Source organism: Notamacropus eugenii, chromosome 3, assembly GCF_028372415.1.
Source record: "Notamacropus eugenii isolate mMacEug1 chromosome 3, mMacEug1.pri_v2, whole genome shotgun sequence".
Classification (NCBI taxonomy): domain Eukaryota; kingdom Metazoa; phylum Chordata; class Mammalia; order Diprotodontia; family Macropodidae; genus Notamacropus; species Notamacropus eugenii.
This window is the reverse complement of record NC_092874.1, coordinates 225,661,927-225,680,857: the sequence shown is the minus strand read 5'-3', so window position 1 is coordinate 225,680,857 and position 18,931 is coordinate 225,661,927. Positions and strand designations below refer to the sequence as shown.

At 40.8% G+C, this 18,931-nt stretch overlaps 1 protein-coding gene across 1 annotated transcript in view; it reads left to right on the top strand.

Moving 5' to 3' along the window:
* KRT78 (keratin 78) overlaps positions 1-18,931 on the top strand; it is a 59,461-nt gene that overhangs the window by 28,924 nt on the left and 11,606 nt on the right. The window contains exons 2-3 of the mRNA XM_072654763.1: positions 18,372-18,488; positions 18,576-18,734. The gene's annotated coding sequence lies outside the window, so the exon portion shown is untranslated. The remainder of the gene's footprint in view (positions 1-18,371; positions 18,489-18,575; positions 18,735-18,931) is intronic.

Sequence of the window (18,931 nt, the reverse complement as noted above, 5' to 3'; positions counted from 1 at the left end):
TTTGTCACTGGTGCATGCTAGCTGTGTGACTGTAATCTGGAGCCCATGGAATCTTCATCTGTAAAATGGAGAAAAAGATTTCCCTAGCAAATATAGTAATTATAGTACTGTTCCTAACTCCCAGGGTTCTTAGGAGGATCAACCAATATAACATATATAAAGTGCTTTGTGTGCCTTAGAGCACTATAGCAGTGATCGCTGTTGTTATTACATATACTTGAAAATAATATGTGTAGATTGAAGAAATTACTTTGCTTATTTGTGGATATGAAGATCCATTGCAACATCTCCATGACTTCCTCCCCCACTCCACACTCCATGGGTGTGGCATGAGATAATCAAAGGTTACTCCAGCTTTGTTTGAGGAGTCTCTGAATCTCTGAGTCAGATTGGGCTTTGCCTTCATTTTCTTTTCATCATTATAGGAATGCCCTATAGGGGTCACTGTTAGCCAGGTTTCCCGGGGATCTGGACTGTCTGGCACTGATGGATTCTTATTGCCGTTCTAGGAGAGGGGAACATTTCCCTTACATTTCTTGCTTTGCCCTTCTGTTCGCACGGGGGCCTCTGAAGGGGAAAGGGGCAAAAGGATGGAGAAAAAATGGATCAAAACAGGGTGGGCTCTGAATCCCAGAAAAACACGAGATTCTGTGATCTGCCTCAAACTAGCTAGAGTTGGTTGTCTATAGGTGTACATGTAAATAATGCCTAGAAATGAAGTTTGTCCAGGGCTCTGCTCTCGTTCTCTCCTTGCTGGTTTCCCCAACAGTTGATTAACAGTCCTTGTACTTCTGAGACAGCCATCCCTTCCTCTGTCCCCGCCCCCAACCCAACTCCAATTCCTGGGGATTTGCCTCCTCTCTTGTTGAGTGTGTGAGAGGGGGCATTCTCCTGGGGGTGCTCGCTGCCAGCTTGGCAGGGGAGAGAGAGGCTCATACACGCACATTCCTTCTATCTCAAGAAGTCGCTGGAGTTCTCTTTCTTTCTCATTGATACATGGAGTGTATGTGCGTGTAGAGGAACTGGGGAACCTGTCTGAGCTTGTGCGGCAGGTGCTCTGAAGTTAGGATGGGGTTACTTTTTTTGGCAATATCTGAGAGAAGCCTGGAGCGCTCTCATTCAGATTAGCATGGGGAGGTGGAGGGAGATTGAACTGTGGAAGAAGAAAACAGATGACTGGAAAAGGGGCTTACAATGAGATGGAGTTGAAGGACAAGAGTTGGGGAGGGACGTAATGTGCATTGAGCCCTGGGGGAAGGTGAGGCTTTCTAAGAGGAGGGTGGCAGGGAAGTTAGGGAGGGTGGAGGTGGTTGTGTACTAACTTTCTTCAAATTTCAATCAATAGGGCTGGTTCAAGGCTGGACTAGAGGTGAGCCAGCAATTTTTTCTTCTGGGAAATACTAACAGTTTTGTAGGCATCAGACCATTTTGAAGTATCTCTTGGGTTAGCCTAAGGTCTTTCCAGTCCAGGGTTCAGTATCTGACCATGGTACTAGGACGCATGGTGGGAGGACATACATAACTGTGATACATAGCTGCATAGCTACAGGTCTATATTTACATGCCTATATTAGTGTACATCAATATGCCTGCTACACATACCAGCACTCATACAACATAACATAATCTCTGCTCCATGAGGCCAGAAGACATGGTATGTGTGTGTTTATGTATGTATGTGTATATGTGTGTGTGTGTGTTTTGTGTGACATTCAGGGGACAAGAGGAGCATCAAAGGATTTTCTGCCCCCTTCACCCTACCATACCCAGCAGGCCAAGTGACTATAGGATACACTTCCTAACACTGGTTTACAGTCCAGGTCTACAACAGCCCAGGGTTTCTTTGGTGTTCTTAAGGAGAAGTGGTGGAATTCTCCAGTAACTGAGTTTACTTGAATCTTTAAAATCAACACAAGTGCAGCTCACCTTTTGAATTCCATAAAAAGACTAGTCTGGGGTGTTGGGGAGGGTGTCCTCTCATTTCTGCTCAGTAGTCCCTTCCCCCAAGGTCAAGGTCAGCTGACATTCTGGTCAGTCTGCCTCCAGGTCAGGTTGAAACCCCCTTAGAGCTCAGGGTATGCTGGGAAAAAGATGGTCTGCTACAGAGATCTTAATTTTTTTGTACAATTTTCTTCTTCTGTTCTATTATGCGTAGGAAAGGCCCATTTTATTTGGTGTTTGTTAATTTCAAAATAAATATATATTTTTAAAAAGTCTACCCTGAGAAAGTGTTCTCCCCTCCCCCATCCTCTCCCATACTGCTCTGTGATCAGAAAGTCATATCATTCCTCTGCCTCTGGATGGGTGAAGGGCAAGACAGAAATTAAGGAAATGAAGAAATTGAGGAGCTCAATCCGTAATTGAGGATTAGGGATTGGAGGCATGGATATAACTACACTAGAGCATTTGAAGGCATTACTTCAGTAGGAAGGTCTTCACCCCAATTATTTACATCTATCGGCTCCTCAATGATACTTTGGCAGCTGGGTGGTGCAGTGGATAGAGTGCCAGGCCTGAAGTCAGGGAGACTCATCTGCTTGAGTTCAAATCTGGCCTCAGACACTTACTAGCTGTGTGACCCTGAACAAGTCATTTTGTCATGTTTGCCTCAGTTTCCTCACCTGTAAAATAATCTGGAGAAGGAAATAGCAAATCACTCCTGTATCTTTGCCAAGAAAACCCCTAAATGGGGTCACGAAAAGCCAGATATGACTGAAACGACTGAACAATAATGCTGATACTTCCTTTCTGAATGGGGCCCTGGAAGGGCGAGACCAATGGACTTCCTAGAACGAGCTAATTCCTTCCTCAGCTGTTGGAACGGCTAGCTTCCTGCAGAGGGAGTCAAGAGTGGGGAAAACTCTGGCTCTGCAGGCTTCTTGGGAATATTTCCAGTCTGGAGAATGAATGTTGGGAGAACATCACTAGGTGCTGGCAAATCCTTGGAAAAAAAAATCTGAGGAGGGGAATTTCAGAATCCCCCTTCCTGCTCCTTCCTGGCCTGTCTTACATGTCCCAGGTATATGCCTCACTCCTCCAGTAGAATGGGAGCTCTGGAAAGCTTGACTCTTCACCTGGGTGCTCATACAACACCGGGAATGAAGGGATGGATTTGCTGCTTGAGTAAGATCAGATAAGCACAGCTGATACTTATTGTTGATAGCCTGAAGAATTTATGATTTCACTGTCTTGGGGAACTTCCCCCACTAATGGAAATGATACAACCAGTCTAAGTAAGGCCTTATAAATTAACTTGAGGGAGTTTACTGAGGCACACATCTGTTAAGTGACTTGCCCAAGGTAAAACATCACATAAGTATCAGAAGCAGGATTTGAACCCAAGTGTTTGTTAATTTCAAAATAAATTTATATTTTTAAAAAGTCTACCCTGAGAAAGTGTTCTCCCCTCCCCCATCCTCTCCAGGTGTATCCTGATTCTAAGTCTGGCATTTTACCCACTCTGCACCAGGGTGCCTTTAACCATACCCTTGTACAGCAGTGCTAGACCTGTACTTCTTTCTGCTTCATTATTTGTTATTTTCAGGATGTTGAGCAAGTCATTTAATCTTTCCAGGACTCAGTTATATGAAGTTATGAGGAAGTTACATAAGGGCATAAACTTGATAATTGATTAGGAATGTGGGTGATAGAAAGTATGGTGATGCCCTCAATAGAAATAAGGAATTTTGCTTTTCTTCTCTTTTAAATAGCATGATCTTTTCTGCTTTTTTTTTTTTTTTAAAAAGCGTGATCTTTAATGCTAGGATCATATATATGGTATAAGGTGTTGATCTAAATCTATTTTCTGCCAGACTTCCCAGAAGTTTTTATTAGAGGATTCTTTCCTAAGTAATTTGTTTCCAGTTTATTGAACAGAGTGATTAAATTCCATTGTTTCTCCTTTGTCTAATCTGTTTCATTGATCTACCTCTTGATGTTTTAACCAATACCACATGACTTTTTAATATAGTTTAAGGTCTGGAAGTGCAAGTCAGCCTTCCTCCATGCCTCTTTTCATTATTTTTCCAGATCTTTTATTTTTTCCAGATGAATTTTGTGGTTATTTTATCATGCTCTATAAAGTATTCCTTTGATAATTTGATTGATAAATCATTAAAAATATAAATTTATCTTGGTAGTATTTTAATTTTTATTAAATTGGCACAGACCAATCATGAGCACCTAGTATTCCTTCCGCTATTTAAATTATCTTTTAGTTCTTTAAGGAAAACTTTGTAATATGTATTTTTACTATTGCCTCTTGGGTTTTGTTATTATTGTACAGAAATGCTATTGCAGGAGGTAGTTGGTTGTTCTAGAACAGGGGTGGGGAACCTGTGGCCTGAGGTCACGTGTGGTCCTCTACATTCAAACTTGGATTCAGTCAAAGGGCTGCACTTGAGGACCTAGAGGGCCACATGTGGCTTCAAGGTCGCAGGCTCTTCACTCTTGTTCTAGGACAAGGAAGTCATAGGCTTTGAGGGAAGTTCCACAAAAACTCAAAATCACAAAACAAAAAAGGCAACTAGGGCATTGAGGTCTTGTTTATAAATGTTTCCATGTTCTTATTGCCATATGTTGGTACTGTAGGACACTGTGGGGAGAAGGGAGACAAATCTCTTCTCCATCTCTCACTGGAAGACCAAGGGGGTAGGGATTGGTGTCCCATAGTGACACTCAAAAGGGGAGCAACAATCTTTCTAAAGCTCTTATAGTCTACTGAAGGGGCAGTTACTCACCAATCACCTTATTTGGTGGGCTCCATAACCAACTAGGAGCCAGTGTGTCATGAATATTCTGACTAAGAGGCCAAACCACATGTCCCACGAAAGGGGGCCATAGCGTATGGTCATCTCCATGGGAAGTGCTCTGGTCCAACAAATTAGGCGAACTCCCCTCATTATCCCTATTACAATTATTATCATGAGGCCTTGCTTAAATCTCCCTTGGTAGAATTCTACATTTGTGTGATGTTCCATACCTTATCATCTGCTGGAACAGCCTTTGAGAATTCAGAGTCATCTCATCTGTCAAAGCGAAGGGTTGAACTTGATCAGTGATGTCCAATTCCAATAGAAATGAGGACCACTAAACTGTACCTGTGGTTTGCGTACTTAGAAAACCATGTATTGATACTATCTATGTTTTGTTGTATTTTTATTCATATTCTTAAATATTTCCCAGTTACATTTTAGTCTGGTTTGTTTGCTTTCAGAAGTGTCCCAGAGGCTGAGGGTTTGGCACCTCTGACCTTCAAGGTCCTTCTACATTCCTGTGGTCTCTCCATGTCATGATGAGCAGTCAAAGGAAGACTTTATCGAGTTTCAACACGGGCACAATCAATAAATACGTTACCATCATAACTGTGGGAGTTATTAACAGTCTTTGGACATCGAGGAGTTAGTTGCATGTTTAAATTGGGTGATTAAATTTTCTCTGTCTCTGACTCTCTGTGGCTTTCTGTTTCCTCTTTTGCTCTCTCCCTGTCTCTCAGTCTGCATCCTCTGATTCAGTCTCTCTATCAGTATCTCCGTTGGCTTCTCTTTGCCTCTCTCTGTCTTTTTCCTCCACTTTTTCTCTTAATCTAGCCTCCTTAAAGAATACAGAGCTCACAGGCAGGGCACCTGTCTTCTCAACTCAACTCTGTTACTAACTAGCTGTGTGACTCTAGACAGGTTGCTTTCTTACTCTGGGCCTCAGTTTCTTTATTTGTAAAAAGAGGGACCAAATACTAGATAGCCTCTGAAGGCCCCTGGAAGCTCTAAGATTTTATTATTTTACAAGTCTTTCTGCCTCTACTTTCTGAAACCATGACTCTCCCTTTCTTCATGTCTTCCCAGGCTCCAGAGATTATGTAGTTCCCACCCACTAGAAACTGTTTCCTTGGTAGTTCCAGGGTTGTGGAAATTGCTCTGTTGCTGTTCAGTCATGTCTAACTTTTTGTGACTCCATTTGGGGTTTTCTTGGTAAAGATACTGGACTGCTTTGCCATTTCCTCTTCCAGCTCATTTTACAGAAGAGGAAACTGAGGCAAATGGGGTTAAGTGACTCATCCAGGGTTGCAGAACTCAGATCTTCTTGACTCCAGGCCCAGCTCTCTGTTTACCATGCCACCTAGCTGTCCCAGTAATGAGATAGAGGTGAGCTACAGGCAATGCATGCTTACAGGAACCCTGAAGCTGGGCTGAGCCAAGGTGACTAGAGCCACACTGAAGTCCTGAGGCAGGGGGAGAATCTACATGAAAGCAGTACTTGAGCATAGTTGTTTTATCTGTTGTATGAAGGATGTAAGAGGGTAGACTGGAGAGCCTGGGAGGAGGGAGACAGGTGAAAATAAAGAACTTTGGGACATGCTAGTGGAGGGTGCGGGAATCATCTTTACTTAGAATTGAGGGGTGAAGTGGGACCAGAGATTTCTGAGGGGTCTTTTGTAAGCAGAGATAATTGGTGTTTTGTTTTTGTTTGCATATCCTTAGCATCTCTCTTTCTGGGAGATTAAAAAAAAGGAAGAAAAGCAAAAGCCAATTCCTGACGTCAAATACTGTGTGCACAAACAAGCTCCATACAGGATAGATAGGAAAACATTGACAGAGGGAAGTCATTAGAATTAAGAGAGGTGGGAAAGGCTTCCTGTAGAAGGGGAAATGTTGGGACTTAAAGGAAGCCAGGGAAGACAGTAGGAGGGAAGGCATTCCAGGTATAGGGGACAGGCCGAGGAAATGCTGGGACCTGAGAGATGAAATGTTTTGTTCAAGGAACAGCAAGGAGGCCAGTGTCATGGGATGGAAGAGAATGTATTGGGGGGCAAGGTATAAGAAGACTGGAAAGGTAGGAAGGGGCAAGGTTAGGAAGGGCTTTGAATGCCAAACAGAAAATATTGTATTTGATCCTGGAGATGATAGGGAGCCACTGGAGTTTATCAAATGGGAAAGGGTGATATGATTGGATCTGCACTTTAGGAAAATCATTTTGTTGACTGAATGGAGAGTGGATCGAAGAGGGGGAGAGATCTGAGGAAGGCAGAGCCAGCAGCAGGGTACTGCAATAGTCCAGGAGTGAGGTGTTTAGAGCCTGCCATCAGAAATAAAATAGCCCAAATCTGTGGATCTATTGGTCCTCCTGTCCACATGTGTTTTCCTTCACTACCCTTTAGCTGGAGCTCTAATCTCTTGGCACATGCCCCACATCCTTGAGCCTGCTGCTTGGCAAAGGGCAGTCTGACTTTCATGTTGTTTGAGATGCCAAGTTATTTGAACAAAGGGCCAGGCTGACTCAGGAGGAAGAGATGGGGGAGCCTGGGCAACACTCTCGTGTGGCAGAACAGAAACCAAAGTAACCCTTGGGACCAAGAGGAAGGAAACGTGTCACAGCAGCCTAGTCCCTTCCAGTCAACAAGCATTAATTAAGTGCCTACTAAATACCAGATGTTGTGCTAAGCACCAAGGATTCAAAGAAAGATGAAAGAAAGCCAGTTTTTATTACAATTAAATTACAATTTAACATGCAAACAACTATATTCAAAGAAAATACATGCAGGAGAAACTGGAACTAATCAACAGAGGAGGGCATTAGCATTAAGGAAGATTGGAAAAGTCTTCCTGGAGAAGGTGGGATTTTAGCTGGAACTTGAGAGAAGACAGAGAGGCCAGGGGGCAGAGATGAGGAGGTGGAGCACTCCATGGAGGACACCCACTGAAAGTACCCAGAGTCAAGAGATGGAAAGAGGACGGGCTGAGGGGCCACGATCACTGGATGGCAGAGTACATGGTATTGGTGGTGGGCAGAAGGCTTGAAAGGTAGGAAGGGGCCAGGTTAGGTTTTAAAAGTCAAAAGTCAAACACTTCTCCCACCCCAATGAATACGACAGTCTTCTCGGGTCCCTCTATTAACTGCCACTCCAATTTCTAACCTGGAGTGCTTGGTAATGGGGTCCCCATACCCAGGAATTCAGTTTAATTCAATTTAACAAGCTCTTATTAGCAAGATAAGGGACAAGATCGGTGAGGAGTCTAGACATCAAGAAGATCTTCCTAGCTTTTGGAGGGAACTGAGTTATCAGATTGATCCTTTTTCATCTCCCTATGATTCTATCACCTTCTCTCCCATGATACTATCCATTAACCCTTTGCTCCATGTGCAGTCTTAGAGAGGACTACACCCTAGAAAGGATAGGAGATAGAAGCTGGACTTAAGATTTCATTGGTCTAGGGAACTCTAAAGTGAGGAAACTCCAAAAATCAGTGCAGATTCTTGGTATTTTCTTTGTAATTGATAGAGCTGCCTAGAACACTCAGAAGTTCACACTCAGGATCACATAGACAATATATATCAGAGGCAGGGCTTAGTCCCTGGTCTTTCTGGCTTCTAGGCCTGCTCTCTATTCACTAAGCTACAATATCTTCTAGGTTTTCCTAGGTTCAAATCCTACTTTCAAAACAACCTCTCTGAACTTCAGTTTCCTCATCTGTAAAATGGGGATTATGATATCTGTAGTACCTACTTCTTAGGCTTCTTTTGCAGTTTAAATGTGCTAAAGTATGCAAAGAGCTTTACATTCCAGACCCTAGCATAGGGCCTTGTGCACAGTCAGTACTTAGTAAGTACCTATTGGATCAGATTGGATTGAAGTCTAGAATTTTTCCCCCCAGGTTAACCCTAGTTTCTGTGTCTGATTGGGCTTTGGTTGTCTATGACCCATCTTCTTCTATCAGATTGGTAACTGGATGAAAGAAGAGTCTGTATCCCCACCTTCCCCTGGATCCCATTACAGGAGAGAAGCACAACTCCAAAAGACTCATGATAGAACATGCTATCCTCATCCAGAGAAAGGACTGTGGAGTCTGAATGTGGAGTCAAACAGACTATTTTCACCTTTTTTTTGGTTGTTTTTTCTTTCTCTTGGTTTTTCCCTTTTGTTCTGATTCTTCTTTCACAACATAACTATTGTAGAAATATGTTTAATATGATTGTACATGTATAGCCTATATCAGATTCTTGGGGAAGGGGGAGGGGAGGGAGAAAAAAGTTTGAAACTCAACATCTTATAGCAGTGCTGATTTATTATAATATTATGATTAATATTATGATATTTACACATAATGATATTGAAATATACAATAACATATTGTATGGTATAATATATAATACAATTATATTAATATTATGGTATTATTATGAATCAAATTATAAAAGTTGAAAATTTTCTTCACATGTAACTGGAAAAAAAAAACACTACAAAAAATAGAAGAAAAAAGAAGAGAAGCAATACTCCGTAGAGAGGAGTGGGTCAGGATAGGAGGGAAGGATAGATTGGCCAACTGAGGCAGAGAAGCAGGCATGAGGAAATCGGGCTAATTCCCTTGCTGCTTTTACAGTTCTTAAAGGTGGAAAGAGTAATGAAAATGATAATACTAATAAACAACAATGATAATAAAATAATTTTTGAGCTCTTCCCAGGCCTCTCTGAATCAAGTGCTTTCTAAAGACCTTAAAGCTTGCCATACATGAATAAGACCTGCTAATCATATTCATTCATGGGCCCAGAACTGCCTTTCTCTGGTACCATGAGAACAATGACTCCCCAGAACTTTTCCCTAGAAATTGCCCCATCCTCCCAGCACCCACTGCAGTGCCGGGGAGTTTATCCTTAGTAACAGCCTTCATAAATATTTACAGAGTTGAGAACAATTGCTATCAGCCGAATCTGGCCCACATCATCGTCTGACTGGCTTGACTTGAACTGGCTCAGAGGTGAAATGGATAGAAGGTTGTCTCTGTTTTCCTGTGTGAGGTCAGATCGTTTGTGGTCTGTCCTAAGCTTCTCAGGGCCTTTCCAGACTTGGTTCCCCATTTCCAAGGTCCCATTCTCATGTTCTGTTCCATGACATCTCTCACTCCATCCTCAGTCCTTTCATCTTTCTCTTTGGAATGATGCCTTGATGCCTGCCCATTGGCCCTTCTCTCTGTTGATGCTCACAGAGACAGCCTAGGACAGTCTTGCTTCTTGCCCCAGACAGGCCCTCCCCTCTTTCCAACTTTTGCTTCATATTCTTCTCCTTCAGGAAACTTCCCTCCTCTCATAACTCTTCCCTCTAGTTTTTCCTGAGAGCACTAATGAATCAAACTCTTTCTGGCAGTCATTTCTCTTTGGGGCTTTCTTCTCTGGGTCTATGTCTTGGGTAGGGGCACATTACTTGCCCCATCAGATTGGAAACTCCCTGAGAGAACTGCCTCACTTTTCTCTTCTGAGTCTCTCTTTAGGGGCTTGTTCAGGTTGGAGGTTTGGATAGAATTCCCCCAGCTTTTCCATTAGAGCATTGGAAGATGTGACTGGTACCCAGGGAGGGGCTACACCGTGGCCTACTCTTCCTGGAGTGGGCACAGGATGGCATGACCCTGAGTTTGAACCTGGGCTTAGAGCAGAGGAAGGAAAGAGAAGTAACCCTAATCTCTTCTTTCCTGCTTATTGGGTTAGTTTTAACTACAAGATGAGATAGGAATCAGGAAACAGCCACATGGAAGAATGTAGCTCCTCCCTACCTTCAGTGGTTTTAGGGGAAGCTTTCTACTAATTCAGAATAACAGTGGGGATGGGATGAGCAAACACTTAGGCCACTACTGATGACACACACTCTCTGGCCTCTTCTCCTCCCCGCCTTCATGGAAACCAAGGGACCAAAAAGGAGTTTGTGGTTGCATATATCTGGCAAGAGGTCAAAGCACAAGTATATCCTCAAGGAGGCAGAGTAAATGCTCCATGGACTGGTCCATGTTAAACTAGCTTTGATGGAAAGGAAAGAGACTTCAGTAGGACCACTGAGGCCTTTGGAACCCCAACTCTATTATCAATAAAATGCCCTTTGTATAAGACATATGACCTCTCCCGAGAAATGATTTGGTATCAATTTTTATTTTATTTTCTATGTACATGCAGTTTTCCCATGATAGAATGTAAGCCTATTTAGTTTTTAACCTTTGTATCCTCAGGGCCTAGTTAGCATACAGTTCATGGTTCAGAGTAGGCCATTAAATGCTTGTTCAGTTGGATTTGGCTTAGAAAGCATTTCCTAACTAAGAAAGAATATGTGGGAAGATCATAGCATCACCTTTCTGGGGAGATCTCTAGGATGGGAAATTTTTACTTTTTTTTGTTGGGGTGATGGAGGGAAATATGACTGGAGACAGGGGGTTCAGTAAACAAGCGTTAATTAAGTGCTCACTATGTGTCAGGCCAAGTACTAAGTGCTGGAGATACTTGGGATTTGAACTGAGTCCTGAAGGAAGCTAAGGACTCCAAGAAATAAAAGTGAGGAAGGAGAAAATTCCAGGCATGGAGAAGAGCCAGTGAAACATTCGGGGAATAGGAAGAAATCTAGTGTTGCTGGGTCATAGAGTAGTAAGAAAATGTTATCTTTTTAAAATTAAGTTATTTTATTTGTTTTCAGTGTTTTACAATCACTTCCATATATCTTAGATTTTTTCCCCTTCCTCTGCCTCCTTTCCTCTTCCTTCCCCCCTCACTCCCCCCTCACTCCCCACTCCCTCCCTGAGATGGTGTACATTCTTATATAGGTTCTACACTTATATTCCTATTAAATACATTTTCACCTTAGTCATGTTGCATAGAAGAATTAAAATGAATGGGAGAAACCATAAAACAAAATATAACACAAGAGAAAATATCTGCTTCATTTTGTGATCAAATTTCATTTCTCTGGATGTGGAAGGCATTTTGCCTCAAGAATCCACTGGGAATTTTTTAAGTCCTTGCATTGCAATGAAGTACTAAGTCTACCAGAAAAGTTCAAAATGATATCTTATAAATCACTTGCTATGTGCCAGGCATTGTACTAAGTGCTTTATAAATATTATCCACATAACAACTTGGAAAGAAGGTACTGTTTTATAGTTGAGGAAACTGAGGCAGACAGAGGTCAAGTAACTTGCCCAGGGCCACCCAGCTAATAAATGCTTGAAGCTAGATTTGGACTCAGATCTATCCTGATTTTAGGCCCCATGCTCTATCCATTATACCACTTCACTGTCTTGGAGAGAAACAGGTCAAATGTAAGAGGACCAGGAAAGATAGCAAGGAGTCACATTGTAAAGGATGTTAACAACCAAAGGGAAGATTGTAATTTTTGATCCTGGAGATAACAGAGAGTCGTGGAGTTTATGGAATAGAGAGTGGGTATGACATGGTTAGACCGAGCTTTAGGAAGATCTCTCTTCTACGTCAGAGAAAGATGGAATGGAGCAGGGAAGAGACTTGAGGCAGGAAGAAGGCTGTGGACCTCTTCATCAGACAAGGCAGTAGAATCCTTGCCCATATCATTTGATTAAAGTCTGAGATGGAATTTATTTTTATTTTTAAAAAACATTTTATATATTCTGTAGTTCCTTCCTCCCAATATATTTGTTATTATTAATGTTTTTTAAACGTTGAATTGGAGTTTAGAGTGTACTGCTAGGAGGTGCAGTGAATGGAGCTCTTGGCCTGGAGTCAGGAAGACCTGAGCTCAGATTCCACCTCAGAATTGCTAGCTGTGTGGCCCTGGGCAATCACTTCCCCTGTTTTCTTCTGTTTCCTCAATTGAAAAGTAGGAGATCCTATTAACACCTTCCAGGATTGTTATGAGAATTAAATGAGATATTTGCAAAATGCATAGCATAGTGCTTGGCACCTCAAAAAGGACCAAAATCACATCACTACACTGGGGTCAAGGTATCGTGTGTCCAACTGTGGCTGATCAGACCAATAGGAGCTCCGAAGGCTCTACCACACGTGAGAAACCTATAGTGTGAATACTTGAAGTAGAGATGTCTCTTGTGCATTTCTCATTTCTTTTGAGCCACTGCACTTTTGCTTTGCTCATAGAGCACAGTGCCTTGTTTGATGTGGGCTTGCCGTTCTGGGCAGTCTTGTGCCATTGTCTCCCATGTCTCATAGTCAATTCCGTAGTTCTTCAGAGAGATCTTGAGAGTGTCCTGGTGTCATTACTATAAGTGTAAAACTGAATTTCATCTGCCTTCTCACTGAACCAGGAATCCTGCATCTCTCTTAGCTTTGTTTGCTCTCTGTGTTGAATGGAACCAAACGCTACCTTTTTATTTTTTATTTTTTAATTTTTTTAAATTTAAATTTATTTATTTAAGTTTTCAACATTCATTTCCACAAAATTTTGGGTTCCAAATTTTCTCCCCATTTCTCCCCTCCCCCACCCCTAAATGCCAAGCAGTCTAATTACCCCTATCACCAATCTATTCTCCCTTCTAACATCCCTCCATTCCCTTCTCCCCATCTTCTCTTTTGTCTTGTAGGGCAAGATAAATTTCTATACCCCATTACCTGTATTTCTTATTTCCTAGTTGCAAGAACAATACTCAACAGTTGTTCCTAAAACTTTTGAGTTCTAACTTCTTTTCATCCCTCCCTCCCCACCCATTCCCTTTGGCAAGGCAAGCAATTCAATATAGGCCATATCTGTGTAGTTTTGCAAATGACTTCCATAATAGTTGTGTTGTGTAAGACTAACTATATTTCCCTCCATCCTATCCTGCCCCCCATTTCTTCTATTCTCTCTTTTGATCCTATCCCTCCCCAAGAGTGCTCCCTCTTCCCACTGACCTCCCTTCCATTATGCCCCCCACCCTGCTTATCCCTTTCTTCCCCACTATCTTATATTGTAAGATAGGTTTTCATACCAAAATGAATGTGCATTTTATTCCTTCCTTTAGTTGAATGTGATGAGAGTAAGCTTCATGTTTTTTCTTTCACCTCCCCCCTTTTTTCCTTCCATTGAAAAGTCTTTTACTTGCCTCTTTTATGAGAGATAATTTGCCCCATTCCATTTCTCCCTTTCTCCTCCCAATATATTTCTCTCTCACTGCTCAATTTCATTATTTAAAGATATGATCCCATCCTATTCAATTCACCCTGTGCTCTCTGTCTCTGTGTGTGTGTGTGTGTGTGTGTGTGTGTTCCCACCAACTACCCAGATACTGAAAAAAGTTTCAAGAGTTACAAATATTGTCTTTCCCTGTAGGAATGTAAATAGTTCAACTTTAGTAAGTCTCTTATGACTTCTCTTTGCTGTTTACCTTTTCATGCTTCTCCTGATTCTTGCAAACACTACCTTTTTAAAGAAGGGTGAATTATCCTGCTGGTAACTATCTTTAAAATGCAAGCTTGTGAATTTACCCATCATTTTTGTCAAACCAATTTTGATGTTTACAAGTTTTCTGTCCCAGATGAGTAAATGCAGTGCTGTATACCAAATCTCTGAGAGCTACCCACTCCTTTTCTGCTTCACTATTACCAGTTATGTGTTGGCTCAGCTTTCCCGTCAAGTTAGTAACAAGCTGTTCATACTTGGAGAAATGCTCTAATCTATTGACATGAAGTCTTCTGGTAATCTTGCCTTGGGGTTGCAGCTTTTGTTGAATGTGCATATTTAGCTTGGAGAGAATATGCCTATGATTGTTCCAGAACTCTGTGCCACACATCACCTTTGTCACTCTCATATCCTTGTCTATCTCTTCTCCTTTCAATGAAATAGTCTATTAAATGCCAATGTTTGCTGCAGGGGTGTTTTATTGCATCTAGGTAAATGGAAATCAGGTCATGAGGTGCATGAATCTTCAAAAATGAGTGACCATTTCTGTTGTTATTTCCAACTTCATTCCTCCCAAGCACTCTCTGACATGTCTGATAGTCTGTGCCTGTTCTGGCATTAAAGTCACACAGAATTATAAGCTTGTTTCCTTTTGGCACGTTAATGATGAGGGTCTCCAGATCATCATAAAAGTAATTTTTTGGAGTGTAAAGCGGTCAGGGCAGCTAAGTGGTGAAGTGGATAGAATAGAGACCCTGGAGTCAGGAGGACCTGAATTCAAATCCAGCCTCAGAGACTTTCTAGCTGCGTGACCCTGGGCAAGTCACTTAATTCTGATTGTCTCCAAAGTAAAAAAAAGAAAAAAGAGCTAGCACCCTCAAAATCTCTGTTCTCGTGTTCACTCTGTCTTCTTAATGTGAAAATATATTTAATAGGAATGTATATGTAGATCCTATAACAGATTGCATGCCATCTTAGGGAGGGCAGGAAGGGAGAGAAAATTCAGAACTCAAAGTCTTATGAATGTTGAAAATTAAAAATAAATAAATAAATGAAAATAAATAAAAAAGTGTAAAGGGGTCCTGAGATCAAAATGTTTAAGAATCACTGCTTTAGGCAACTCTCTAATCTATAAGACTATAGACTGAAGAGATTTGATTGCATTTAGAGAGGAAGTTCCCTAGACCAAAGAAATCACAGATCAAGACCCTATCCTATCATGCCTCAGAAACTTTCTAGCTATGTGACCCTGGGCAAATCACATAACCTCTCTGTGCTTCATTTTCCTCACCTGTATAATGGTGATAATAAAAACCTCTACCTCACAGGGTCAGCGTGAGGATCTTCGCAAACCTTACAGCACTTTGTAAATGTTAGCTAATTTACTTGGTATGTGTAAGGAGGGTTTTGTTATCCTTCTTAGAGTCAAGATCATGGCCATGGCAATGTCTAGTCTCCAGGTGTTAAATAATAACTTCCAGAATAATTCCAAAGGTTTTAGATAGTAGTTCTTAGGATCATAGTGACAGATAGTCCTACTGAGGCTGCACCGTGAGATAAGGGGTGACATAATGTAATATTTTACTATGCTGGTACAGAATGATAATATTGCTAAAGTTAACTTGTGAGCTCAATGTTGGAAAGATGCCTTCTTTGTCTGATTACCTATAAAAGCAAGTTGGTCAGTGAGGGGGAATCCATGAGGGAATTCATGTGGGAAACCATGGGTAATACATAAAGGAATGCAGGTAACTGCCCCCATTGAAGCTTGAGGAGATTTAGGGGAGTGCACAAGTTGTGCCTGTCTCAATTAACCCCATCTAGACGTAGGGGTAGGCTGCCCCTTCTTGCCAGCCCCTGTGAGAAGGGTGTTTAGGGAATGCTGTAGGAGCTGGTTCTCTCACAACCCTCTGAGAAAACTAGACTAGAACCAAGCTGATTATTAACCTCTCCGAATCTGTCTGCCTTTCTGACCAGATCAAGAATGAACCTGTTAGAGGCTGGAGATCAAAACCTCCAGTGCCTCCTGTATTTATCTGTGAAACACCTGGGTATGGAGAAAAATATACAGAAAGGTCTCAATTTGCATTGGTGGATGGCACTAATGACTAATGGATAACCCTGATGAAATCTTGAATCCATGGAAGTATCAAAGAGCCAAGTTTCCAAGAGGAAGCCAGTAAATTAGTTGTCAGATTATTCCATAATATCCTTAGGGAAAGGATAGGAGAAATTTAGACTGGATGAGAGTACTTGGTGGACTTGGATCTGGTTGAGCAAACTGTGGTCATTATATACAGAATTCTGGAATCTCAGGGTTGGAAGGTGCCTCAGAGATTATTAAATCCAACCAATATCTAACAGAGAATCATCTTTACAACATCTCAGACAAACGGTTATTCATCTATCCATTCTTCACTTGAGTATCTCTAGTGAGGAGAACTTGTCACATCTGAAAACAGGCTATTGCATTCTGGGATGGTTCTACTTAGGGAGTTTTTTGTTTTTTTAAGCTATCAGACCTGAATCTGCCTCTGCAAATTCTGTTCATTGTTCCTACTTCTGTCCACTAGGACCAAGTAAAACAAATTCAATTCGACACTTGAAGGCAGCTATCATTGTCTCTGTCTTTTATTCTCTAGGCTAAACAGTATTTCTTTCAACTGAGATTTATATGATATTGTCTCCAGTGTCAATGCTTATCTTAACCAACTCTTCTTTGATGTCTCTGATGAATTATCCTAAAATATCATGTATTGTAGTTATCTATAATGTATTTGTGTCTTAGGTCTCAGACTGTAAAGTCCATGAGGGTAGGCACTAGGTCTTTTTTTAAAAAATTAATTTAAAAAAATTATTCAGCATTTAATTTTTGTCCTTACCTTTCCACCCATCCCCAATGGAAAAAAAAAAAAGAAAATAAAACCCTAGTGACAAGTATACATAGCTATGGAAAGTAAATTCCAGTATTAGTCATGTGCAAAAATGTATGCATCATTGTGCATATTTAGTACGTCTTCACTCTGTCAGGAGGTATGAGTAGAAGTCTTCATTATTAGTCCTCTGGAATCATGATTGTTCATTGTATTAATCAGAGTTTTTAAGTCTTTCACAATTGTTCATTTTACGGTATTATTGTTATATTCTAAATGGTTCTTCTGGTTCTGCTCACTTTACTCTGTATCAGTTTATATGTCTTCTCAGGTTTCTCTGAAATGGTCTCTTTCATAATTTCTTTCAATATCATAGTATTCCATTCCATTACTATAATGTAATCTGATCAAATATTCCTCAACTGGTGAATATTCCTTTAGTTTCCAGTTCTTTGACGCTAGAAAAAGAGTTATCCTGTCTTTTTTAATACATATTGGATCTTTCCCCTCTTTTTTGGTCTCTTTAGGAGTATAGGGTTAGTAGTGGTATTGTTACATATAAGGTTATGCATAGTTTAGTAACTTTTGGGGCAGAGTTCCAAATTGTTTTCCGTAATGGCCAGACTAATTCATAATTCCTCCAATAGTACATCAATGTTTTCTGAAGCTCCTCCAACATTTGTCACTTTTTTTGGGGTCAACTTGGCCAATCTGATGGATGTGAGGTGAAAACTCAAAATTGTGTTAATTTTCTTTTCTCTAGTTACTAATGATCTGGAGCATTTAAAAAAACATGGCTATAGATAATTTGGATATCTTTTCTTGAGTACCGCTATTTTCATATCCTTTGACCATTTATCAGTTGGGATGGTATCTTTCCTTTAATATCTTGAAAACAACTCTTTTTTTATCTGAGAGGCTCCATGCAAAGATTTTTTTCTCATTAACTCTTTACCTTTTAATCTTAGCTGCATTTGATTTGTTTGTGCAAAAATTGTAAACTTTATATAATCAAAATTGTTCATTTTATCTTTTGTGATCTCTATGCCTTGTTTTGGTTGTGATTTCTTCCCTTGTTCATAATTCTGGATGGTAATTTCTTCCTTGTTCCTCTAATTTGTTTATGATATGGTCTTTTATGTTTAGGTCATGTATTCATCTGGAGCTTACTTGGCATATGGTTTAAGTTATTGATGTAAACTCAATTTCTGCCTGATAGCTATCAAGTTTTTTCCACAGATTTTCTTCCATAGTTGGGACCTTTGGACTAGGTCTGATTTAAACTGTGCCTCCTCTAGTAGTTGTCCAATGACAAACCAGTGGACACATTACTAGAGGAACTGAATTTTATTGATCATGATATTCTCTCCATAAATGAAACCAGAAGACAAAAGAAAGAAAAATTTAAATGGAAGAATGGCTTGGTTTTATTGTACATTCAAAGACCACAAGAAACATCATTTCATGGGAAAATTGGCTACCTTGTACTGCAGTGCTCATGGTAAGGATTTGCAAAAAATCCACCTTAAAAATAATTATGCCCTATGTATCAGGTTACTATTGTTGTGTTTGTCTTTTGTTCTTGAAGAGGACCATGTCATCAAGATGATGACATGACTTACAGTCGGCTTTGATTTGAATGAGCGAGGGCTGTGCAAGATCACCAACCTCACTTTCTTCTCCTGAGCCATCTGGGTCCAGTGACCAGATATTCATCAGAACCACTAGAGATGATCCAGGATGCAATGTGAGACCTTGGTTCTTTTAGGCTAAGATGTTATCACATTCTCACTTTGAGTGAGACACACCCATTCAATGAATAGGCTTCTTTAAGTTACTCAAGGGATGGCCCCTTAAAAAAAAATCAGACTGGGAGGGGAAGACCCTCAGGGTTCTGGGTAAAAGAGAAACAATTGCTATTTAGTTATTACAACATCTTTTGTG